General features: G+C 34.8%; 1 long non-coding RNA gene across 1 annotated transcript in view; it reads right to left on the bottom strand.

Moving 5' to 3' along the window:
• LOC307147344 overlaps window positions 1-23,394 on the bottom strand; it is a 72,980-nt gene extending 49,586 nt beyond the window's left edge. The window contains exon 1 of the long non-coding RNA XR_013819282.1: window positions 22,952-23,394. This is a non-coding gene — a long non-coding RNA (uncharacterized lncRNA). The remainder of the gene's footprint in view (window positions 1-22,951) is intronic.
• Between the last annotated feature and the right edge of the window lie 3,906 nt (window positions 23,395-27,300).

The following is a 27,300-nucleotide window of genomic DNA, read 5'->3' as shown; positions in this document are numbered from 1 at the left end:
TTTTTTTAACACTACACCACTGGTGCCAATGTATCCACTGGTTGTGTCTTTTGTGTTCATCATGTGAAAAGGTTTGTGATGGGGGGAACCACAAGCAACATAACTTACCAGTTTTGGAAATGTTGTTTTGAATTTATTGCACCAGTGTGTTAGACTATGTTGTAGTGTGTGTGATTTTGAGGGCTTGTGTGTCCTGTCTGAGGGCAACGTTTGGTTTTTCAGCAAGACTGAATGGTTTTGAGTGTAGAGCTTCATTTTGACCTGAAAATAGGATGTTTGGGGAATTGGGTGAGACGTTATGGATTTGTGTTTACAGTTTTGAGAATACGAGGCATAGTTTCAAGAAATGTGTTTAAGCAATCGAGAAAAACTGTAAAAAAAATAAAAAAAATAAAATAAATAAATAAATAATAATAAAAAAATAAATAATAATTATATATATATATATATATATATATATATATATATATATATATATATATATATATATATATATATATATATATATATATATATATATCATTAATATATATTATATCATATAATAATATATCATTTAGCCAATGTTATAGAGTGCTAAAACCCAGAACAAGTTTTTACATTTTATTTCACATTCACGTGATTTTTATGGACAGATTGATTTGTAATGAGAAGAGTTTCTAAACCTGTGGTCACGGAAACTTAAAAGGCTTCCTTGCCGTTTTTCGCCAATATAAAAGCTTGAGGGTTAAACTCTTGCAAATGAATATATTAAGATATAAGTATTGCAATTTTACTACCCCAGAGTATAGAGAGAAAAAAGAATATGCAATTACTATTAATACTTATATTAAGAATAACAATAACAGCATTAAAACAACGCAGGACGTACTGGGTTTCTCCTACACTACTTCTAATCCCACAGAAAGACTGAAATAGAAGGAACACAAGAGGAAGCGCTCTTTTTTTTTTTTTGCCGTTGTTTCTTTTTTTGGTTCTGCGATGGCACAAGGACAAAGGACGGTCTCCTTTCCGTCTGTCAACGGGTCATTTACAGGAATAGGGAAAGATCCGTTATCGCTCAGTAACTCTTTTGATTGCATCCAAAGCAAACATGGCTCTCTTTCAGGTCGCCGGTTTTCCTAAGGACGACGTTTTTGAGCTGTGGAAGCACGTCCGCTCCCTCGTCACCTCCCTCTCGGATCCATCCTCAAAGTCACTCCGCATGCAAGAAACCTGGAATGAATCAGCTAAAGCTTACATACATTTGCCATTTCATCTGCAAAGTGAAGGAACTGTTGAGTAACATGTTGCATAATCTTCTCTGGCTTCTCCCATAGATCTGCACAGAAGGCAGTGTCATGTGGCTCCTAGGGAACATTGGCAAAGTTTCAGCATCATGACCCTCACCAAGCCTTCTTTCAGCGTAGGGCTGCATGATACATCTAATTAAAATTAATATTACAATACGGCATACTATGATTTAATTAAATTAATATATCCGCTATCTGCAATAAAGTAGCACTGCTCATCCATGCCAAAGCTACGTTCACGCCATGTAGTAATTACCGTAATTTTGTAATTTCTACTCTGAGCTGTTCATGTACTCGGGAATGGGGATTATGTGTTTTAATGGCAACACTATCAATGCCTAAAGTAATCTGCAGCAGTCAGGTGAAACAAGTAGGAGCTCTCAGAGAATTCACAGCTTACAGATTTGTAATTACGAGCCGTTCGAGGACTTTGACGCTTTATACAAGTTGAAATCTTGTAATTATTACTTGGCATTGGCATTTGCCAGCAACACGTCAAAATAAAAGCTTGATGGTATAACGTCTGAAACTATTGATAATGTAAATTGACAGTTTTACTATAAAACATATTTTATTAAATACTCGATTTCTTATTTTACAGTACAACAGTTAATATATTATTTTGTTTAATATATTAGTTGATAATACAGATAAAAATCACAATTATTATTATTAATATTATATATTAATAATTGGTCAAAAACAGTGGGAATGTGCCCTATGCAAACTCAAGAGGAGATTTTTTTTAAATAATAAAAATAAATAAATAAATAATAAAATAAAATAAAATAAAATAAAATAAAATAAAATAAAATAAAATAAAATAAAATAAAATATCAAATTGCTCAGGAAGGTTCGCACTCCAAAAAAAAAAAAAAAAAAAAAAAAATCAATCACCAGCTTTAAATTATTTATATTCTGCACTCCCCAACAAAATTACCCCACTCTTTCTAGAATGATTCATTCTTTCCAAATACAGCTATTCGAGTCATAGTGAGCATTACAGTATTTACTCATATCGCGCTATACATCACAGAAGAAGTAAATACTGCAATGTCAGTTTTTTTCCAAATCGTGCAGCCCTATTCCAATGTTTATTACATCGCTGATTGTCTTCCACGGTATAAAATGAACAAGCCGAAAGACAAGAAGAAGAGCCCAACATCAAAGCAAATGAAAACCACGCTGTCCTCAAATGCTACTCGCTGGGAAGCTGGATTTAACATCTTGCGGATTGAGGAAACCTCGCCGTTGCCAAGGGATGAACGGGAGTTGGTGGAGAGGATTCGCATTTATTTTGGTCTGCTGTGGTTCCTGTGCGGTGTGTCCGTCGCGATGGGCTCTTTCCGTGGGAAGTGGGTTGATTCGGGACTCCTGTCCCACTGTGGATTATTTCCTTTCCAGCTATTGATGAGCTGCAGGCCATCAGGGAGAAACAGCAGGCAGAGGAGCTGAATTCTCATTTAGTTATCACTCTATACTCCATTTGGGCCCACCTCAATATTCATTAGCTAAGCCTGGCCGCCAAGAAGATATAATAATAATAATTGCGTTTCTGCACACGGAGGAGGAATACCAATTCATTCAGTTCAAATAAATATATTCAAATACGACTTTTGGTGCTCAGATCACATAATCCTACAGTAAAGACACAGCTTTAGGTTCTGACGAACGCCGTTTTTGGCAGTTTTGTGGGAAACGGTAGTATAGTCGTATAGCTCAGCTCTCCTGCAGCTTTGGCTGTCTCAACACGCATCCAGCGCCGGCTGCCAGGCAGGTCTTCATCCAACACATAAACAAAGGAACATTATGTCTGTCAGCCTACGCTCAAACATAAACAGCAATTTATCTCATCCACGTGGGAATACCAATATTCTTTTATACCTCCAAATTCCCCTGCTTGCTTTGCTTTCTGACCTGCAACCAACTGAAATAGGATGTGAAGGATGAAACTGGCACCAGAAAAACACATTATATGTGGGGAACTTTCCATAGATAAGATGAAAAAAGGGGTTTAACCCTTAGAAAATACTGATCTTTTAAACATGAAGAGGTTCGCAATTATTAATACAATTTAGCTAATCAATTACGCCATTTTTTACTACACTGAATTCATCAGATGTTTTGCATTTGGCAAAGTTTGGTTGTTTTACTTATTCCTGTATTAAAACCGCTCAAATGTTGGGGTCAGTATTTTAATGGAGATTTTTATGTTTGTTTGTTTTTGTCCACCAAGGCTGCATTTATTCAATCAAAAATACAGTAAAAACAGTAAAATTGTGCAATATTTCTATGCAAATATATGTTAAACTGTAATTTATTCCTGTGTTAAAAGCTGAATTTTCAGCATCATTACTCCAGTCTTCAGTGTCACATGATCCTTCAGAAATCACTCTATGATGATTTAACGATCAAGAAACTTTTTTTTTATTAATTTGATGAATATAAAGTTTAAAAGAGCAGCATTTATTTGAAATAGAAACCTTTTGTAACATTACAAATGTCTTAACTGTCACTTTTGATCAATTTAATGCATCCTAGCTCAATTAAAGTATAGTTTCTTTCAGAAACACTGACCCCAAACGTTTGAATGGTATTGTACTTTTAAAAGTTAGATAAAACCAGTAAAGATGGTTTGAGGTGAGACTATAGGCGGGTTTAATCTGATGCTATGTGAAGACAGAAGAAGGTGACTGTCTTTTATTACTTTTGCTTTACGCACTGAACTCTTCAAGGAGAGACCATCCCATTTATTGGCGAGACTTCAACATCTCTTCATCATCTTCCAGCCAGAGCATAATGACCCCAACCATCCTCGTTCCAATGTTTATCACATTTTTCATCCACCAGCGCTGATTGTCTTCCACGGTTTAAATGAACAAGCAGAAAGACGCGAGGAAGGCCGACATCAAAGCAAATGAAAACCACGCTGTCCTCGGGAAGCTAAGCTTGACATTTTGCGGATTGAAGATTGGAGAGGTTTCACATGTGTTCTGGTCTGGTGTGATTCATATTTAAGTACATACAAGAAAAAAATTAAATAATTTAAGTATGTTTAGGGCTCCTGTCCAGTACATCTTATATTTACACAGATATAATAAACACTCTCTGGAGGAGGAGGCCTGTTTCCCTGGCCAGAGCAACAACATCTAATGTTTATTTTGTATGTTCTGTACAGTGTGTGGAGCCACAATTTTAAATGGTTATTGCATAGAAAAGACACACGCTAACGTGGCCGAGCCAGCGGTCGAAGAGTTGTGAGGGTTTTTCTTCTTGGCAGTTTATGGCCAGTTCTGCTTATCCAAAGTCATTATTGCTGCTGGATGTTGAGCAATATTTTTATCAGTCCACCTTCACATCATCTGAGGCCACATAAATGACAAGGATCTCTGAAAGTCACCATGAAATCAAAACTGACATTTCTCGTCATTTTTAATCCGAATAACTTCCCCTCCCTCTTACAGCATCTCTTCTCTTCTCTGGTGATGAGGGCGGGGCAACCTGTCACTCACATGAGATCCACCAATAGCAAGCCACCACCATCCAATTAAGCCCCGCCTACATTTGTTCTTGTTCCAGAAGTGTTTCACTCGGATATTAGAAAAGAAAAGACGAGCATAACTTCTGTTTCATGCCGACTTTAAGTGCGGGTTAACCCAGCTGTGAGGAATGACCTTATACTGATTAAAAACTATGGTAAAACACCCACTATAACACAATGAAACATTTGCGATTTACTTGTTGACTGCTGAACAAGAATCCCTCTACATAAAGTATAGCACAGGATTCAGAAAGACCAGATTAGATGGCCTTAAATTCTAGCTGTAATCAGTTCTGGTCATTTTGTAGCATTATAAACTATGCAATGTAAAAAAGGAGGAACGCAACAATGTCAGGGAACAACATTCTTGCCGGAAAAGACAAGATGTAACAAAAGTCTGGCCAAAGACTGGTTCTTGAAGTACTCTGCATTGCCATTTAATACTCTATATGTTTCTATGGGTTATGAAACCAGTCGATGTTGACGGTGGGAACGTTCAAGTGAAACCCAAACCACTGTCGAGTACACAAGAGAAGACGGCAGGATTAACCCCTAATGCCTATAAGCATGACAAATCAAATTTGAGGCTCTTTATCACGGTCGCTTCTATGTAAAGTACTTGGTCTGAATAATTCACACTAATTGGTGAAATCTGCGAGCGCCGTGGGTAAAAGACAAAGCTTGACCCTAATCCAACCGAAAGAGACACTTGAAATGCTGAACCAAAATCTGCAACTCAGACATTTTCCAGAACTAACAACAATGTTCAGAAATCAGATTATTTGAACATTCCAGACACTATCCATAAACTGCAGGAGACTTTCAGGGAATGTTGAATTTCGTTCCACACTCTGTGGGTCTCATCATAGAGTTTAGATCAACTTAAGTTTACACACTTAGATACTGCTTGATGAAGACAAATCATATCATATGCACTACTGTGATCTTGTTCTTCATCCTCACACACACACACACACACACGTATCTACTCATTGTCCACTCATCTACCACACACACACACACACACACACCAGTAAACAATGCTGCGAGAAACAACAGGAGAATTAATGTGTTCACAGGAATGAGCGCCCGAATTCCTCAGCCAAGGCTGGACTCCAGCACAGGGTTCAGAGAGTGCAGAATCGGATGATTTGCATTGTTTCATTTGATACAAATAAAGCTTGTGGATTTTTTTTAAAGCCTTTGCCGATCTTTTAATCCTCTAACTGATTCCAGCAGTGGACTCTACAAACACATTATTAAAAAAAACAAAAAAACAGTGAAACTTCTTGAGTGTCATTATTAAACAAACCTTTTTTTAAACAACTTAGTTACTTCACAGTCATGAACCGTGATTTGCTCTTGCAGGTGTAATTAGGGGCGGGGCATTCTCATTCCACAGAGCATCCGATTGGACAAAACTCTGTAGTGCCGGATGAGTCATCTATATTTTGAGTATTACCGTATTCACCTTATTTTTGATGCAAGAGTGGCGGCGGCCATTTTTAACTTGAATGTGCGAGGCATCTGGTGCCATTTACTCGTACATAAAACAGTCTGTCATGCTGCTTGATATTGCAAGCTTTTATATAGAAAAAGTAATTTGTTATCAAATTATTTTAATATATTACCATAATCAAAAACACTGGTTGTTTTACTGTGCGAATAGATTGCATGCCTTCTGTTATTCTTCTATAACTAATGAATCAGAAGTCCGGCACATTCAGAGAAAATAGCTTACTTACAAAATAAGATGGATATTTCATCAAATATGTTTTGTTGCTGAAAGTCTTTTATACGTTCCTACTAATTATATGAAAAGTATAAAGTGGCTAGAAGTTACCAGAAAAAAAGATAAACACAGAAATTTTCACACTCTCACTTTCTCTGAATCTGATGATAGAGAAATAAATACAATACAATATTTTAAACTGCATCTCATTATCCAGAAAATCACTAATTTAGCTATTATTTTTTCCATCTATGTAGCAGTGCAATCAATTTTGTTCTGTAACACTATTACATTGGCTGGAAGATAATTATTTAAAAATTAATAAGGTCTTAAAAACTATCATCATAAGTCTGCACAACAAAATAATTTGCACTATTAAATCGCATATGGCAGCATAATACTGTCACTTCATTTATTAAATTATGTTTAAAATTAACCTAGTCTCTATTGGTTTCGCAGTAAAATTCTGACAAATAAAAGATTATTAATATATTATTATAAAATACAATATTTTAAACTGTATCTCATGATCAGAAACAATCATTTAGCTATTTTTTCCTCCATGTTACATATTGCACCATGCAGCATAATATAGTATTTTTATTTAATTGATTAAATTAACCAAAAATAATAGTCTCCATTGGTTTCACAGTAAAATTCTGGTGGAAAAGTATTTTATTGCAAGAAATTACTGTTGAATATTGTAAAATCCGAGGAATATTTTGCATTTTATGCAACCTATAAAACATTAACCTGCACTATTACGAGATGTGTGGCCCACAGAAACCAGTTAAAAAACAGTTGCCAATGCAACTAATACATAATTAAGATAATAATGATTCCAGACCATTCATTTCCATGCATCATCTTATTTGTCATCTTCGTTAAACAAGGTAAAAATGAAGTTTTGCAGGAACATTATCCCATAAACTTGGATCATATTCATAATTGTATAGAATCTCATAGCCTTGTAAAACAGATTAGGTTTACCATCACATTAAATGTAGTGAGATAGCGAGCACCAGAGCTTTCTCGTCTCAGCAGGAGGCCGGCCGGCATGCAGAATAGCAGGTAGTGTTAGTGTTCTGGCAGTAAACATTTACTGGGAAATGTGCAGAAGTTTTTTTTGTAAGGCAATTACGCTGCCTGCAAACTCCCTGATGTAATACTTCCAAATTGCTGAACGCAGTCAAACTCTAAAACACAAAAGGCATGCAAAACGTTACACAACTGTCTTCAGAAAGCAGACATACAGTATAACATTTATTTATATCAATTTCCTTCAGACCTCCAAAGTATGAAGTACATTTCCAAAGTTCACAATGGCCTAAATATTGCATTTTACTCCGTTTACAAGCTTAAGTTATGATCTGACATCCGTTTTAGTGTAAACTTCAGTTGCTCATTTGTCTTTGTGAAGAGACGTTTCATCAGTCACTACAACAGTATGTGATTTAAAGCCGTGTGTTTTAATTATAGACACTGGTGAAGATGGACGAACTTGACTCATGTATGAACACGGTCGATGATCAGTCTTATAAACAACTATATTTTAATGTCAAACGACTACAAAATCAGCTGCTGTTGAATTAAATGTTTGACATTTTCAGGTAACAGATTTCAGCATAACATTTGATGTGTCCTTGAGCCATAAATATAATGATTAAACAGTTTCCCTTGACATACCTCATGATATCATTAGTCAAAAGCTTAAAGAAAATATGTATAATTATATATACTGTATACAGGGCTTGACATTAACTTTTTTACTCTCCAGCCACAGTTACAAGTCACTCAGCATGTTCACATCGATGGGGAAAAACGCCCATATAGATATTTTTTATATTATCTCATAATTACAATTTAAGACCTGACGCACAGATCCATTATACTGTTACGTATGTTGTGTTTTCTTTCTCAACTGTTTAGGTTCACTTAAAGGGGTGGTTGATTATGATTTGACTTTTCTAACTGTAGTTATTATGTAAAGTTACAACGCTCAAAGATCAGAGCAAAGGGAGATATTTGCTTTTAAAAAAATCGCTTTTTAAGGACTACAACAAACGGCTGGTAGAGACTACACCACATTCCTCCCGGGTTAGTGACATCACCAACCCTAGAATTTACATAAACCCCGCCCCCTGAACACGATTTATAGATCATCAAGACAGAATATGCTAATCAATGATTAGAAGATATCTCTACATAAGCTTCATGAATTCATCAATTAACCATTCAGAAATGTCCTGTTGCTTCTACATGTTGTCACTTCTTCTTGAGTCTCTCCATCTTTCTGACTCCGGTTTGATCATAAAAGGCTAAAAGTTTTTGAAATTTTCAGGACACAAGCTCTTGAAGCTCCGCCCCCTGTGCCGGGAGTAGCAGCTCATTTGCATTTAAAGGGACAAACACAAAAAAGTGTGTTTTTGCTATATGCAATTTTAACATGCTATATAAAAATATCTGTGGGGTATTTTGAGCTAAAACTTCACATACACACTCTGGGGACATCAGAGACTTATTTTACATCTCGTGAAAAGGGCATTATACCACCCCTTTAAAACATAACCGACTGTGTTTATGTGAATTCTTTTCTATTTTGTGTGTATTTAAGCGCAATAAGCAGCGAAAACAAACGCAATTTAGTACTGAGAGCTTTTAGTACTGTTTTATCTGTGCACACAATTTGGGTGCTAGCACAAAATCTGCAGGAATGAGTAAAATTATGCACAATACATGCAATCCCACAGCGAAATTCAAGCCCTGTAACACCAACCGTATTCATCCTGAGCAAATAAAAACGAGTGAGTGAGTGGAGGCGGGTTTGTGTGTAAGAGATGAGAGAGAGAGAGGAAGAGCAGCTGGTGTCATGTATCTATTCTGCGGAAAATGAGTATTGGAAGCGTTTCAGATATTTTACTATCAATATGTATAGAAAAATGTATATTTTTGACAATAACATTGCACTTAGTTTATCATTTCAGATTCATTTTTAAAACACTACAAATTAAAAATGTGTATATATATATATATATATATATATATATATATATTTATTTTTATTTTTTTTATATATATATATATATATATATATATATATATATAATTGATGATGTATTTACAATCTTTATTTGAAGTGTCAAGCTACTTTCAAAAGGCGATTTACTCTATTTTAATCGCTACCGTAGACATAAGTGTTTATATCCAAGCTATAATATTTTATCCCAGTACTTCTGTGATCATTTGAATAACTGTAAATAATGATAGTGTGTGGTTGAAAAGACTGTTTGTGAAGCTGTTTCATATCTATTCGTGACAACTGCTCTCTCTGGGTCAGAACGTAGATCTGATTCTGAATGTTCGCTGTGATCGGACTTGTCAAAGGTTTAACAGACATATCCGAATCATTTATGAATAAGATTGCGTGCGTTTCAATGGAGATCGCGATCTCATAACGATTAATGGTGAAGCTCCAACCTGTGTGAGAATGCAAACTGCTGATGACTTCATTCACTTGAGCAAACGGTGTTGGTCAGTTTTCTGTTGTCAAGTATTCTGTTATCATAATACAGACATTCATGCACAAATGTGCATATATTCTATGCTTCTAATGCACATAAATAGAATAAACTAGTCTTATATAGTCCATGATTTCATTCATTCACAAACATGCATTATAGTAAAATTTACAACAGCAACATTTGTTTACACATATTATACCTTTGCTTTGAAAACCTACATCTGACTAGGAAGATAGATAAGCCCATGCTGAATAAAGATGAATCTTTTTAGCATGCATATTTTAATAAGACAGTGAACAGAGTTTGCTTTAGACCAGAGTTCAGCAATAAATATTCAAGCCCTCCAGACTGAATTCATTTGGTGGCGTGCCGACTAAACCGGTCTAAAGGCTCCGATCACCACAAAAGGTTTAAGTTTGTTTAAGATCCTCTTCGCAAGTCTTTCCAAAAAGACAGAACGCTCTCGTATAATTTACTTTGGAGAGTTTATACGAGCCGCAACTCCATTGTTCCGTCACACATTCTGGATTCTTTATGACGCCGAAGATCTATAGCAGCACAATTAACGACTCGCAAATGAATTCCAGAGAAAATGATTAGATGACAGAGAATTAACAAGGATGTTGATATTTCTGGCACAAGGATCAGGGAGAAACGCACAAAGCGAAGTGGCCCAATTAGTGGGTGTTTAGCTGGAGGTGGAGCCCTGAGGGGGGGGGGTCGGGCCCCCGAGGACTAGTTGTCATGGTTACTAGCGTGTCACCGAGGGCCCTTTCCCTTTCACGCTTTCATTCTCCGTTCTGTTCTCCCTCTCAATCACCACCACAATTAGACACAAAAACACAAGTCTCTCTCTCTCTCTCGCTTTCTCTCTTCAAGGCCAAACTCTCTATTTCAGTCCCTCCAGGGAAGGCTGAACGAAGCAAAAAAAAGTGTGTTTTTTATGAACACTGAGCTGAAGTGGAAAGAAAACTTTGAATGTTCTTTTCATTGTTTGTTTTCTTACCCTCACAGTTTTTCCCCTCCTCTAAGTTGATCTGTTCTTTTTGTCTAGGATTACATAATGGTGCCATCCATTCCCATTAAGAGGTGTTGCTTCCCAAAGCAGACGGAACGGGGAGGCTTTGAGCGTTTTACAATCTGATGATGCTTCTGGAGTTTCTCTACATACTGTAGTATTGTGACGTATGCATTTGAATCTTTAGTATGTGGAATAGTGATTGCAAGATCGATTCATTTCCACAAACTGGTTCTTTTAAGGTTATTCGTTTCAAAAACGATTCTGCGGTTCGTACATCACTGCACAATGAAATTTATTTCTAACATCAGAAACTGTCAAAAAAAAAACAAAAAAAAAAACCTGTGTGAATGGAAATTGCTGAACATTGCTTTTCATTCATTGGGTCATTGTTGTCAGTTGCATTCTGTGTTCCTGCATGTCAAATTGCATCTTGCACAAGATTCCTCCATTCAAGTTTAGCTGCTATTATAATATAATCCAGTGGATTTATTCTACGCTTAAAAACTATATAAAAAGACTAATAACTAGTCTTAACTTAATATGCATGCACAAACTATAGTAAAATGCATTTACATCTTTCAACAGAACTTTTTTGCATGTTTTAATTCCATTTTATTTCATAATACTAGTTGTAGTAAGCATTTTTCCCAGTATCTACATCATGCATGCAGTCAGTCTGTGCATGAAGACCAGAAGATCCCATAGAGAGAGAGAGAGAGAGAAACAGCACAGAATTAAAGCAACTTCCATACATTTTTGATGCATATTAATGACTCATCTAAACTGAGAAACGTCTAATATTAATATCACTCACTGATCTTAGCCTATTAGCTCTGTGTGAAGACTGTTATTTCACTTCCAACAGCAGCAGACGACAGTGAAATGTGTCTAAAGCTACAGGGAGCAACAAGCCTGCCGGTCAAACACGCTGAATAGTCTGCGCTTCAAGAGTCAGAAGTAATGCTCTGCTGTGCTTTATGGACTCGGTCGGCCAGTTGGCTCGCCACTATGCAAATCCAAGCTTGAAAAGAAAAAACACCCTGGAGTCTTACAGAAGGAAGCCCTCGTGTCTTACATCTGATGCTGCAGCTCTGAAGGTTTAATCTCACATGTGTTTACTCTACAGTTACATGGATCTGCTTCTCCTACAGCAATGAGAATAAATGGAGCACAGAAGGAGACTTTGGAACACGTCGTCTTCTGAGAAAAACGGCATAGGTTTTCAGATGAGACCCATCAGTGTCTGAAACAGCCCAAAATCGCCAAGATACTAAAGTTTGCAATCAATATACAGACTGACAGATTTCTACAATTTCTCATCAATTTCTTCCGAGACCAAATCCTTTATATGGGAGATGGTTTCCACCATGTAATAACAAATTTAAAATGTAATTGCAACTTTTTATCTCTCAATTCTAAGAGTTGTGACTTTTGCGACTATTTCTCAGAGTTGCAACTTTATTTCTCCTTTACGACTATGTCTCAAAGTTGCGACGTTATTTCTCAGAGTTGCAACGTCATTTCTCAGAGTTGCGATGTTATTTCTCAAAGTTCCAACTTTATTTCTCCTTTACGACTATGGGCCCTATTTTAACGATCTGAAACGCAAGTGTCAAAGCGCAAATCGCAAGTAACTTTGTGGGCGGGTCTTGGCGCTGTTGCTATTTTCCCGGCGGGATAAATGACTGTTGCGCCAGGCGCAAATCTAAAATGGGTTGGTCTGAAGTAGCTTCATTATTCATAGGTGTGGTTTGGGCGTAACGTGAAATAAACCAATCAGAGCGTCATCTCACATTCCCTTTAAGAGCAGGCGCGTTTTTTCGAAAGCCATTTCCTATTATAACGGCGGATTTGCCAGGCGCGCGCCAGGAGCGGTTCACAGCCAAGGAGAGCAACACTCTCGTCAGGGACGTTGGGGATGGAGAAACACACCCAAATTAACTTCGGTTAAAAAGGCGTATGATAATTTGGGTAAATGTGTAAGCTAGATGTATGCTTTTATAATAAATTATCTATCTATCTATCTATCTATCTATCTATCTATCTATCTATCGTAATAATGTATGATTTGCAAAAAATGAAAACGGCTGCTTCTGTGTAGATGAGAGAATCAAAGTGTATGCGCGTTGTGCACACGCTACATTGATTATGGCCAAGCATGCGCCCTTAAAATAGCATATGAATAACATGCGCAACGCGCCACTGACTTTAAACTATTTTTTTCCTGGTTAGTGGCGCAATTGTTTTCTAAACCTGCAAAATAGCATGAAGGAACGTTTGCGCTGGAACACGCCTCCTTTTTTGCGCTGAACCGCCCAGGGAGCGCAAGTTCATTCCCTAGTTTAGCGACGTGCTTCTATGGAGGGAAAAGCGCGCTTTGCGCGGGTGCAAAATAGGAATGATACATGCGTCGGTGTACAAAGTCAATTGCGCTGGGTGCAAGATAGGGCCCTATGTCTCAGAGTTGCAACGTCATTTCTCAGAGTTGCAACTTTATTTCTCCTTTACGACTATTTCTCAGAGTTGCGACGTCATTTCTCAGAGTTGCGATGTTATTTCTCAGAGTTGACATTATTTCTCAGAGTTGACGTTATTTCTCAGAGTTGCGATGTTATTTCTCAGAGTTGCGATGTTATTTCTCAGAGTTGCGACGTTATTTCTCAGAGTTGCAAAGTTATTTCTCAGAGTTGCGATGTTATTTCTCAGAGTTGCGATGTTATTTCTCAAAGTTCCAACTTTATTTCTCCTTTACGACTATTTATCAGAGTTGCGACATCATTTATCAGAGTTGCGATGTTAATTCTCAGAGTTGACGTTATTTCTCAGAGTTGCGATGTTATTTGCGATGTTATTTCTCAGAGTTCCGACGTTATTTCTCAGAGTTGACGTTATTTCTCAGAGTTGCGATGTTATTTCTCAGAGTTGCGACGTTATTTCTCAGAGTTGACGTTATTTCTCAGAGTTGCGATGTTATTTCTCAGAGTTGCGACGTTATTTCTCAGAGTTGACGTTATTTCTCAGAGTTGCGATGTTATTTCTCAGAGTTGCGACGTTATTTCTCAGAGTTGACGTTATTTCTCAGAGATGCAATGTTATTTCTCAGAGTTGCGATGTTATTTGCGATGTTATTTCTCAGAGTTGCGACATTATTTCTCAGAGTTCCAACATCATTTCTCAGTGTTGCAATTAGAGTTCGGTACCAAGTCGGTAGTGAAATTTGAAAAATTTGAGCCCTGTTGAGCGGAATCATAAAGACCTCTGATTGGCCATCGTTTTCACATGCTCATCGGCTATGTCTGTGATTGGCTACAATGATCAAAACATGGGAGCGTTTGAAAGTGGTTTGTGCCTGTATCTGTGTAAGCGCTCGGTGAGGAGCATCATCGATGGATATTTACAACATGTTTTTTGAAGTTCTGATCATTCCAGCCAATCAGAGACATGACGTGAGTACAATGGCCAATCAGAGGCGTTTACGATTCCGCTCAACAGCGCTCAAAGCGTCACATTTTTATAATTTCAGTACCGTCTTTGTACTTTTTGACAACTCTAGTTGCAACATTATTTCACAGAGATGCAATATCACTTATTTTTATTAAATGAACCACACATGAAACTTAATTCAATTTCCTAAACAATGAAAAGCTTCTAAAAGATCAAATTTAAAGTGGAATTTTTACAGAGGTTTGCTAATAATTAGTAGTTAGTTTAACCATAATATCAAAGTAATCTTTTTTGAGGGGGAAAAAAATCTGTCTTTTCACTAAAACACTGAAGTGTAGGTGGTTATACTAGTTACATCATGTTGAAGGTTTTCTTGGCTCTTGGTTTTGTGCAATCTATTCCCTCATTGGTTATATAAGCCCCCAACGCTGAGAACTGCAGGAATATATATATATAAAAAAGACAAATGCAATATTTTACTCCAGGCCGTTGTTGAAATCAGTTGCACACCTGCACCAAATCTTACAGTATTTAACATTTTTTAATTTGTTCCAGTAGGAACAATTGCTCAGCAGAAAACTGTCAGATAACATTACAGGTGAGATGGAAATTCCCTCAGAAAGACTGTAAACACCATTATGCCTCTGTAATAGTTTGAAGCTCACCTGACATCCTAGAAGCAGATCTGGCTGGCACACACAGCACCCTGTAGTCTAAAGCCTAATCCTATTAAAGCGGAACTAGGTATTACTGAGATCTAAAACCCACCCGCCCTCACAAAGCTGCGAACAAATGAAGAGGAAAGTTAAGGAACACCTCCAAAGCCTTCTGGACAAAAGGGTAAAAGCGAAGATTTATAATAACACACGGCTGGAGCATTGCTTGTGCGATAAACAGCTGCATATGCATTAGATAAGAAATATGTAGAAGGCAGCTGCATGGGAATGGAGCATTAATCTGCATTAAAAGGCTTAGCAACTGGGACATTTTCATCAATGCCATTCAAGTGGCTGATTCAAGACTAGGAATATTCCACGATAATTTGCCTTTTTAAGGGATAACATGTCTGAGAAAGCATAACAGAATGAATTAAAGAAGTTGCCAACAACTCAAAAGACATTAATATAATACAGGGGTCTTCAAAAAAGGATTCAGACGATATACTTTGATTTCAAAGTCATTTCTTTGGACAAAAAAAAAAAAAAAAAAATGCATTTAAAGTAAATAACTTAAAAAAAATAAAAAAAAATAAAAACATTATATATATATATATATATATATATATATATATACAGTACAGGCCAAAAGTTTGGACACATTACTATTTTTAATGTTTTTGAAAGAAGTTTCTTCTGCTCATCAAGCCTGCATTTATTTGATGAAAAATACAGAAACAAATTTAATATTGTGATATATTATTACAATTTAAAATAATTGGTTTTCAATTTATTATACTTTAAATTATCATTTATTTCGGTGATGCAAAGCTGCATTTTCAGGATCATTACTCCAGTCTATCACATGATCCTTTAGAAATCATTCTAATATGATGATTCATTATCAAAGTAGGAAACAGTTCTGCTGCTTAATATTTTTTCATAACCTGTGATACTTTTTTAGGATACTTTGATGAATAAAAAAAAGAAAAAGAAAAAAGAAAAGAAAAAAAAAAGAAGCAAATGTTTTCAAGATAGAAATCTTTTGTAACAACAATATACACTACTGGTCAGTAATTTGGGGTCAGTAATTTTTTTCTTTATTTTTTTTTAAATAAATCAATAATTTTATTCAGCAAGGATGTGTTAAATTGATAAAAAGTGATAATAAAGAAGATTTATATAAAAAAAATAATGTTTTTATTTTGAATAAATGCAGTTCTTTTTAACCTTTTATTCATCAAATATATTAGGCAGCAGAACTGTTTCCAACACTCATAATGAATCATCATATTAGAATGATTTCTAAAGGATCATGTGATAGACTGGATGTCACATGTGACACTGAAGACTGGAGTAATGATCCTGAAAATGCAGCTTTGCATCACCGAAATAAATGATAATTTAAAGTATAATAAATTGAAAACCAATTATTTTAAATTGTAATAATATATCACAATATTAATTTTTTTTCTGTATTTTTGATCAAATAAATGCAGGCTTGATGAGCAGAAGAAACTTCTTTCAAAAACATTAAAAATAGTAATGTGTCCAAACTTTTGGCCTGTACTGTATATATATATATATATATATATATATATATATATATATATATATATATATATATATATATATATATATATATATATATATATATGTATATATTTAATACAAAATATATCTAAATAATATTATCTAACAAAATAAATGTACAAATAAAGAAATAATAAATATATACCTACTGATGCTTGATTGACATCCTCTCATTAGCATGTTGTGCGAAGGAAAAATAAATATGTAACTAAATGCAAAAAAAAGATGAATCAAAGAAAAACAGAAATATAGACTAAAAAAATTACTTTCAATTTTGCATTTCCTCAGCCATTTATTTGTTTTATGCTCTATTTATTTATTTAATTATCGGTTTATCTCCTTGCACATTTATTTATTCATATATTTATTTATTTATGCAAGAATATGTGGATTTATTCATTTATTTATTTGCATATTTATTGTTTTTGCAGGTTTTTGTCCTCTATAATAAATATTTGTATGAAATATAAATAAATAAATAAAAATAATTACAATAAATACAACAATAACAACAATAAATACACAAAAATAATTAATAAATATATAAAAATAAATAAATAAAAATATAATAAATAAAAACATTTATAAAAATAGCTAAATAAATAAATATATAAAAACAACTACAATAAATGTATCAAAATTACTAAATAAACATGAAATAAATAAATAGAAAACAAATAACACAAATAAAATAAACACACATATATACATGTTGCGCGAAGGAAAAATAAATATGCAACTAAATGCAAAAAAAAGATGAATCAAAGAAAAACAGAAATATAGACTAAAAAAATTACTTTCAATTTTGCATTTCCTCAGCCATTTATTTGTTTTATGCTCTATTTTATGCATCTATTTATTTATTTAATTATCGGTTTATCTCCTTGCACATTTATTTATTCATATATTTATTTATTTATGCAAGAATATGTGGATTTATTCATTTATTTATTTGCATATTTATTGTTTTTGCAGGTTTTTGTCCTCTATAATAAATATTTGTATGAAATATAAATAAATGAATAAAAATAATTACAATAAATACAAAAATAACAACAATAAATACACAAAAAATAATTAATAAATATATAAAAATAAATAAATAAAAATATAATAAATAAATACATTTATAAAAATAGCTAAATAAATAAATAAATATATAAAAACAACTACAATAAATGTATCAAAATTACTAAATAACCATGAAATAAATAAATAGAAAACAAATAACACAAATAAAATAAGCGCACACATATACACACGTAAGAAACAGGTATTTTTAAGCACTTTTTTGTCACAGACACAACCAGTGGCCTGAAGAGGGCGCTGTGTGCAGTGAGTGCACTGAGTTTAGCATGTGGAATGCAGTTGCAGAGTCAGACTGTTAACATGTTGTTCCCATCCAAGTAGTTTGTGAAGTCTTTGTGAGAGGCTATATATAAGTCAGGTGCTACACTTCAGTAAACTAAAACACTGAGATGTTACTGTAATCCAGAGGATTTAGGAGTATGATTAAGAGATAACCTAATGTGGATGAAGAAACGGATCACTGATACCTGCAAACACAAAGGACTGAGACGGTTCAGTTCACTTTCAGTAAATACTGAAGAAACTCGAGTTCTCACAGCTAAGTTGAGCCAGTGGTGTCACATCAGTGAGAATATGCTGAGATCTACTGGTGTCATGTGTTTATTCATTTTCTAAGACAATGATTGCCATAAAATACAGAAGTAGAAACTGGTAGCTTGAGCTGGGCTCCTGTGCCAGTGGTGTTAGTGATAGAGCACTGCTGCCCTCTTCTGGCTGACTTTAGAACAGACGCTCAAAGAAAAGGCTATAAACAATACAGGTGAAACTCGAAAAATTAGAATATCGTGCAAAAGTTGATTTATTTCAGTAATTCAACTTAAAAGGTGAAACTAATATATTATATAGACTCATTACATGCAAAGTGAGATATTTCAAGCCTTTATTTGTAATCATTTTGATGATTATGACTTACACCTTATGAAAATTTTCAATTTTGAATTTGGGGTTTTCATAAGCAATATTATAACAAATAAAGGCTTGAAATATCTCACTTTGCATGTAATGATTCTATATAATATATTAGTTTCACCTTTTAAGTTGAATTCCTGAAATAAATGAACTTTTGCACGATATTCTAATTGCTCGAGTTTCACCTGTAAGGGTTCAGAGTAAATATTAAGGGTTTTACATATTGATGTTTTGCCCATATTTTCAATCCCTCGTTTCATTGGGTTTTAGAGTTAAAGGAAATGTTGGTAAACTTACAGGATAATGTCCTGGCAAAAATGTACCAGTTTTATAGCATTTGATACAGTGCAAATTGTACAATGTTACACATTTATGCCTCATCATCACATGACAGCATCAGGTTGCATGTTTCATTTAGCAAGTGGTGTTCTTAATAAAAATGGTTATTTTGCATCCAATATTTGAGTAAAAATGTCTCAAAATTTGGGAGTCCAGTTCAATGAGTCGAGAAGGAGATGTTAAAAATCATAGTTAATATTACTTCTGGTGCATTTGTCACAACTGACAGCATGAGTAAAGAAGTGCTTAAGACGTACTGGACTACTAGAGATTCCCATGTTTAGTCGTTTTACTGGTGCATTTTCTTTGTACAGACTGGATAAATGTGGACAGTCAATACTGAAACACTGCAAGTCTCGAAGCAAGTACAGTACGTGAAGCTCGCAGGACTAAAGAAATGTGAAGCTTTTCAAAACATTGCAAAGATTACACGTGCAAAGTATTAGTCCAACTATCAGACTGATTCATATCTGAAAACCCTGTCCTGATGATCCATATCAGTGACAAACAGTGCAAATCAATACAAGTCAAAAACACTCACACAGTCATGGAGATATTTGGAAAAAAGAAACGAATGCACAAAAGATACTCATCAAAAATTAAGAACATGAGTAAAAAGAAAGTCCTCATGATTAATAAGCTTATAAAATAATGAGACCAACTTTGCATGTTTCCCACAACACGAGATCTAAAGTAATGAAAAGCGCAGATAGGAGAGCTAAAGTCACGGCTCTGAAAACAAAATCCAGAAACTAGGAGAATTTTAACAGGAACAAACAAAAACGAAAGTTTAATCGTTTTGAAGATGAAAAAAACACTAGAGCTATTTTTTTTAAATAATTGAACACTATGTTGTCAAAGTTAGTGTCTTGGCTTTATTTTAGTCAGTCACTTGTGTCATTACATTAACATTTGAACTAAATCAATATATATTTTTTTTTTTATCAGCAAGAGTCGGAGATCTGTGTTTTGTCCATCATTAGAACGGTGCGTCGCGGTTCATTATCATCAACTTACAGGTTACACAGGTTATTGTACTGTAAAGCTTGTCCTGTCGTTTGATTCATTTGGCCGGAAGCCTGTGTTATTAAAGATGAGGTGCGTCTGTATCGGCTGACTACACCTCATTATGCTAAACCAAGTCAAGTCAAGTATATTTGTATAGCGCTTTTCACAATACAGATTGTATCAAAGCAGCTTCACAGTATTAAATTAAAATAATACAACAAGGTTTGTTTCTAGTGAAATTTATTGATTGATAAAATTAAATGAAATATTCCCAAAATATCCCCAACTGAGCAAGCCAAAGGCAACAGTGGCAAGGACTGTTGCCTTTTAAACCAGACTTATATAGCCTAATATTAGACTTCTCTCCTCAATACATAGCCTATAGCCTTTACAAACATTGTGTTTTTGGAGTAAAAATAACAATGCATCTGTTGAATAACCTGTTCTTTATTCACCCTTGCACTGCAAACATGCAGAGACTTATGGCAAGCCGTTTGAACTTTTATTCATTTCCAGGATACTAATTCTTGATATCAACAATTCAGGTTTTACTAGTTAAAATGATAGTTATTGATATCAGGAATTAGATTTCTACTATTGATAACAGAAATGACATTTCCACTAGTTAAAATGCTAATTCTTGATATCAACAATTTAATTTCAGCTAGTAAAAACTATAAATCTTGATATCTGTAATTGTATTTTCACTAGTGAAATGTCACCATAGGCTGCCATTCAAAATCAATTGTTGATATCAAGAATTTATTTCTTACTTGTTGAAATTCCAATTTCACATATCAGAAATACAATTATTATAGTAAAAACCTTTATTTTTGATATCAAGAATTAAACTGTCACTAGTTGAAATGTCTATTCTTGATATCAACAATTGAATTGCTACTAGTAACAATGTTCATTTTTGATATCAATAATTCAATTTTCACTAGTGACAATGTTCATTTCTGATATCATGAATGTGAAGAAAGCCATTTTAGATATCTGAAATAATATTGATATCAGAAATACATTTTCAGATATCAAAAATGAAAATTTTTACGAGTAGCTATTCAATTGTTGATATCAAGAATAGACATTTCAACTAGTGACAATTGAATTATTGATATCAGTAATTCGCATTTTTACTAATAACAATGTAATTATTGATATCAAAAAATGTATTTCTACTAGTAAGAAATCAATTCTTGATATCAACAATTGATTTTGAATGGCAGCCTATGGTGACATTTCACTAGTGAAAATATAATTACAGATATCAAAAATATAATTGTTGATGTCAACATTTCATATACTGGAAATGAATAAAAGTTAAAACGGAGGTTCTGCCGATAGTTTGAGGATCCAATGGAGTTACAAAGTTTAGTCAAAAGCTCTTTTCAGTATAAAGTTCTATTCAAGCTCTTTTATAAAGTATAGCCAAAAAAGTAAATACAATTAAAAATGTAAAAAAAAACATTATTAACAAGTACAAAAAAAAAACTTTGTGCTTTTTTGAGATTGTTGTCATGTCAGTGTTGCTCTGATTTCAATAAAATGTAGTTCATTTGCAGCAACTTTTAATATTACTTGCATATCACAATAACGCCGCACAGCTTAACATAGGCAATCTTCCACATGATTGAGCTACCTCTAAATATAACTTTTTTTGTCAACATTTTTGCATATTTCTATTTTTGAAGTTAAAAGGAACAGTTTAAAAGGTTAAGACACTAACATTTTGCACACAAAAAAAATTGGGCTTGATAAGGACCACCCTAATATATATATATATATCAAGTCCCAGTCCTTTAGTAATAGCACATCATGTTGTACCCATTCGACCGCAATAATGAGAAAAAAAAAAAAAGTGCAAGTTCTATCAGACTGCCAGCAGGAGGAGACAAACACACATGTGTAGATCAGCACCGCAGATAATAACCAGTAGAGACCAGCAGAGACCAGCAGAACTCACAGTGCTGTCCATCAGCTTGATCTACTGACCTCTACTGAACTTTAACACTCTCTGATTACGCCAATCAAATGATTGATGCAGTTGCTACCAGCCAATCACTGGGCTCTCTTTACTCTATCTCATTTCAGACATCAACAGAAGGTGTAATACACACACACACATATATACATACATACATACACACACACACACACACACACACACACATACATATATATATATATATAGCCTATAAGTTAATTAAACACATGCATATTGTCACACTATATGGGGTAAGTTGTCACAATGCAAACTGTCATTTAACAGGCTATTAGATTAAACATAGGGATAGTAGAGGCAATTATTAAACACATTTAAAAAGAGTAAATTACCTTTCCTTACAAGAAAAGTTTGCAGTGATATTTTTTATCACTTATTTTGGTTTGGTAAACAGAATTCAAACAATGATTTTAAGTCAATGAGAAAACACATTGATTGGAAGTTTTAACTCAGAGTTACTGATGTCTAGCTTCTGTGACAAACTAGCACACACCTGACTTCAAAGAAACCATTACACATTACATGTTAAATGTGGAGATGGAGACATTTATAAATCTTAGTATGAGCAGTGCAAAAAAGATTCTTCACATGACACAGCTGGATACGAGTTATCAGTTTGTGCAGGTGCATCGCATCACTTCACACACACACACACACACACACACACACACACACACACAGTCATCTGACGTGAAGAATCAAAGTCGAGGTGACTCTTTCAGCATCAGATCCAGCAGTGTCTAGAATACTGTAGTTCTAACAGTGTGTTTCAGGAGGGAATACTGGCACAGCTCTTACCTCGGCGGAGCACATCTTCTCCACTCATATAAAGTCCACTGATAGTCCATAAAGAGTCCCATTGTGTCATGACACGCTCCTTCAAATGAGCCTTTACACTGTCTTTACAACTCTCTCATTCAGATTTACCTTCAGATAAGTCCATATCAATCCAGTCCACGCGCGTCTTCAGAGAGATCGCGCTTCATCATTACAGTCAGTGTTATTTATGACTCGCGCGCGCTATAACGGTGTGTCTAACCCGCAAAACACTAAAGACACTCAATTTAAACTTTGACAAGCATTTCGACACGAGCAACATAGTCGTCGAAGAGCAAAGCAAGCCTAAATCCATGTTGCCTGGTGATACAGAGAGCTCCGCTGCGTCCAAAGGGAGAAGTTCAAGCCTCTGAAAGTTCCCAAACTCAACAAGTGCGCCCTTCATTCCACAGACGCGCACACGCGCAGACTCGCACCACTGCATCATGGGACTTGTAGTTTTGTAGGAAATTATTTTATATAAATATGATATATAACATTTAACGAGGGCTATATCTTATGGAAGCTTGTTCATGGCACGGAATAAAAAAATTAAAAAGGTAATTGTGACTTTTTATCTCATAATTGGTTTAGATATACATTTTAATTCTGTGTTAAAACAAGTTTCCATAATATATAGCCTATTGTGAGCATTATGAACTTATTTCATTAAAAGAATATTTCTTAAAATACAATTAAACTCCACTCAATTATTTTATGTTGCTGAAACTTAACTGTATTGATTAAAACCATACAATTTAAAAACATTAACTCTACACTCATTTATTTATCTGCTATAGCTAAAACACTTTAAATAACATTTAATTTCCTTCAAGCAAAGCATGCTGGAAACTAGAAATCTGCTGTAACTGTTAAAGTTTGAGTTCTGCTTATAATCAGTTATTGAGTTCATGTAACTTTGTCTATTAAGTGCAATGAACTCATTTCATTTAATAAATCTGACTCTTGATGTAAATACAGTTTTGACCAATTCATATTAATTGAGAGACTACAAAAAATGCACACTTTAGTTTAGGGTCCAATTCTCACTATTAACTATTGTATTAACGACTTTTGCCTTAATAAACTCCTAATTATTGCCTTTTTAACAGTTAGTAAGTTGTTAAGTTTAGGTATTGGGTGATTAAGGGATGTAGAATATGAATAAGGGATTAAGATGTGCTTTATAAGTACTAATAAACAGCCAATATAATACGCATGCTAATAAACAACTCGTTAATAGTGAGAATTGGACCCTAAAGTATTACCGTTTAGTATTTTAGACCCTTTAGTATTACTAAAGTATTTCAAATGAATCTTCATGCTGCAGGACCATTAAAACCAACTAGTAAAACTAAAAAGAAAACAAAATTGTGAGTTACAGCATATAAAACCATCCAATTTCCCTTATACAAATACTTTTTAACCTAAATAAATCATTTCTATGCAAAAAGTTACCCTTTTCTTGAAAAAGATCCCACATAGGGATACATGTCTAAAAGTATTGCATTATACTTTTGTTTGATGAGTTATTTCTTTTTCTTTTCTTTTTTTCTTGTGATAAAGTATTTATGAGCAGTTTAATTCATAATATTGAATTAAAAGAGAAAAAAATCATTTTTAAAACAATTAATTAAAGCTAAAAAGTGCCTGACGGAACCCTTTCCCTTTCCAGAAGCTCTTCTTAAGAGTGTAGATTCTTGATGTCAAATGTCCATGTCAACTATTCAGTATATTCACAATAACTGCATATTTGGGATTTATTAAATATTAAGATTTGTATATATTCTGTTTTGCTGGAATTATTTCCTTTATATTGAAATAAATCTGAGTTCTAGTGCAGACGAGGTCTGAAGAGAAGATGTATTGAATAATGCACGCTCTCCCACACACATACTTCTGGGCTGTGAGCTTGTCCAAGTTGCATTACTGCGTGACCGGGAGTCAGACTCTGAAACACAAAGACATTGTGAGCAGTCTCTCTGTTTAACCCCAACACATTCCTTCACACATGCCATAACCAAAACCACTTCAGTGGCACAGATCATGTGACTGAAGTTATTCAGCTAACTTTTCCAGGTTATGTGAAAAACAGCAGAAAAAGGGCTCTTTCTTCATTATTTAGGTCAGGGTTATGAGAGTCGAGCGGCGACGGCAGAGCTCATAAACAGCTGTTGTGTGTCGTTTGCTCAAAACAGAGCTTTACTGGCTTTAAATGACAAACTCAGTCACTGTGGTTCATTGTAGAGGGTTTTTACATGTTCATCTTTCTTTAGTGAGTGATGTTGCTGTTTGAGTGTGAAAAAGCTCTGCAAAGTTTTATTCTCTAAATCAGTGTCAGTGTTTCTGAACTCCTGAAACACCTCCATTGTAGTCTTGAGGTTCTTCCGGGAACGAACACGTCACAATATTCCTCATTTAAATCATTCATATGCAGAATAAAGGGGCGGGGCCTGGTTGAGTTAGTTAGTAGTGTGTTAAACTGGCGGTTAAGGGGCGGGACATTTCCCAAACACACTCGAAGCGCTCGACCAATCACAACACACTGATCCAGCTGACCAATCAGAGCACAGTGAGCTTTTCAGAAGGAGGGGCTTCATAGAGACGGGAACTAAACAGGGTGTGTTAGCCAAATATGGTCGCAAGTCCCGTTGTAAGTAGTTCAACGAGTCTGTGTTTCCCAAAACCATCGATCCAACGAACATTCGCAAACAGCATCGCAGAGTTGTGTGTTTGGAGCGACAGTTCTCGACCTGTGGTTAGAAGCAGAGTTTCTAGTTTGCATGACATGTGGACTCAATAAATCCTTATCTTGAGCAAAAGAAGCATTCAGTACAATCTATATATTTTATTTAGAATACATACAAATGTACATACATTTACGTCCTTAGTTTGTGTCATTTCTGAAGAGTGCGCATGTGTGAACGTGTTCTAGTGCGTATAACGATGATTGAATCTGGAAATAAAGCAAAATAACTGAGAAAAATGAGAAATAGTCCTCAGATGCATGTCTGTAATTTATAGCAAAACATCTCGCATTAATTTGATCTCAAACAGATTCATTAAAATAAGTTACTTTAAATTAAAGTTACTTTAAAAAAAGTACTTTATAGTTAAGTTAAATAAGTTAAAATAATTACTCCACCACCTGCGTGACATCATTAACCAACATGGGTGAACGACCACTTTGCGACAATACGGTTTCGGGAAACAGTCATGACTAGTTGATTTCTTCAACGGTGCATCGTATTATGGCAGTGAAGCAGCGAGTTACGGCGTTGTACGGGAAACACACTCCAGAGCGTTACTGACAGACTGGGAAAAGAGGAGCTGCAACAATAGAGAATATGGGGAAAATAATGGGGAAATTTTAGTAGAGCCTAAAGCAAGTCTTTGCATAATAGCTCCTCTTTAATAATATCTGATTTAACTTTCCGGACAGAGTCAGTTTTGTTAAATACATTGACCAGCTCCAACTAAGTTCACGCGAGTTAAGATTCAGAACAGAGATCTATTGATTCAACAAAAGACAGATGAAGGTCGGTTCGGCGTGAGCAGTCAGTCGCTCTCACTGCCATTCAAAGACTTACGGATCAACAATGAAATATTCTAACTAAGGCCTCTAATGTGATGAAGTATTGATTGCGACCTTCTTATCCGGCTAGGCTTAATCTAAAAGAGTAGTCTCATCTGGGGCTGGAATCAAATCCATTGCGGTTCTCACGCCAAACAGAAAAAGCTTTCTAGATTGCTGCCACAATACAATGTCTGAGCCTTATATATGCAATGAGCTCTGTAAGAAGCTTACGCAGAAAAGAGTTGATGTTCGATTTATTTGGCTGCCTTATAGAATAATCCAACAATGTGACGGACTAAGAAGTAAATGTGCGTTATAAAACTTACACCAAGAAACAGACTTTGCATAAATACACTCATGTTGTGGATGAACCACTTGGCAAGAGGAAACCACACGATCAACCGCTGAACTTCAAGAGGAAAACACTGGCTTTCCTCAGATTCTCTTCATAGTTAATATGCTGTTTTTACTAAAACACTTACTTTTTCATCGCCTCTTTCCATGAATAAAAAAAACTGGGTCTGAAGTAATTAGCAACCATGCAGAAAATGTTGAAATGTCAAACTCAGCAGTTAAAACGACTAATTATATGTGCAGTTTTCATTTTCTATGGAGGCTGCAATTTTTTACAAACATGTTACCGACTTTTGGGACTGATTTGTGTGATTTTATCTTGCATTTTATAGCAATTGATGTTAAAATAAAGACAAACTTATATTTAAAAAGAAAGAAAAAAAACAATCTTTCAGCATTA

This window comes from Squalius cephalus (genome assembly GCF_949319135.1).
Source record: "Squalius cephalus genome assembly, chromosome: 19".
In the NCBI taxonomy this organism is placed as follows: domain Eukaryota; kingdom Metazoa; phylum Chordata; class Actinopteri; order Cypriniformes; family Leuciscidae; genus Squalius; species Squalius cephalus.
This window is presented reverse-complemented; position numbering and strand designations above follow the sequence as displayed.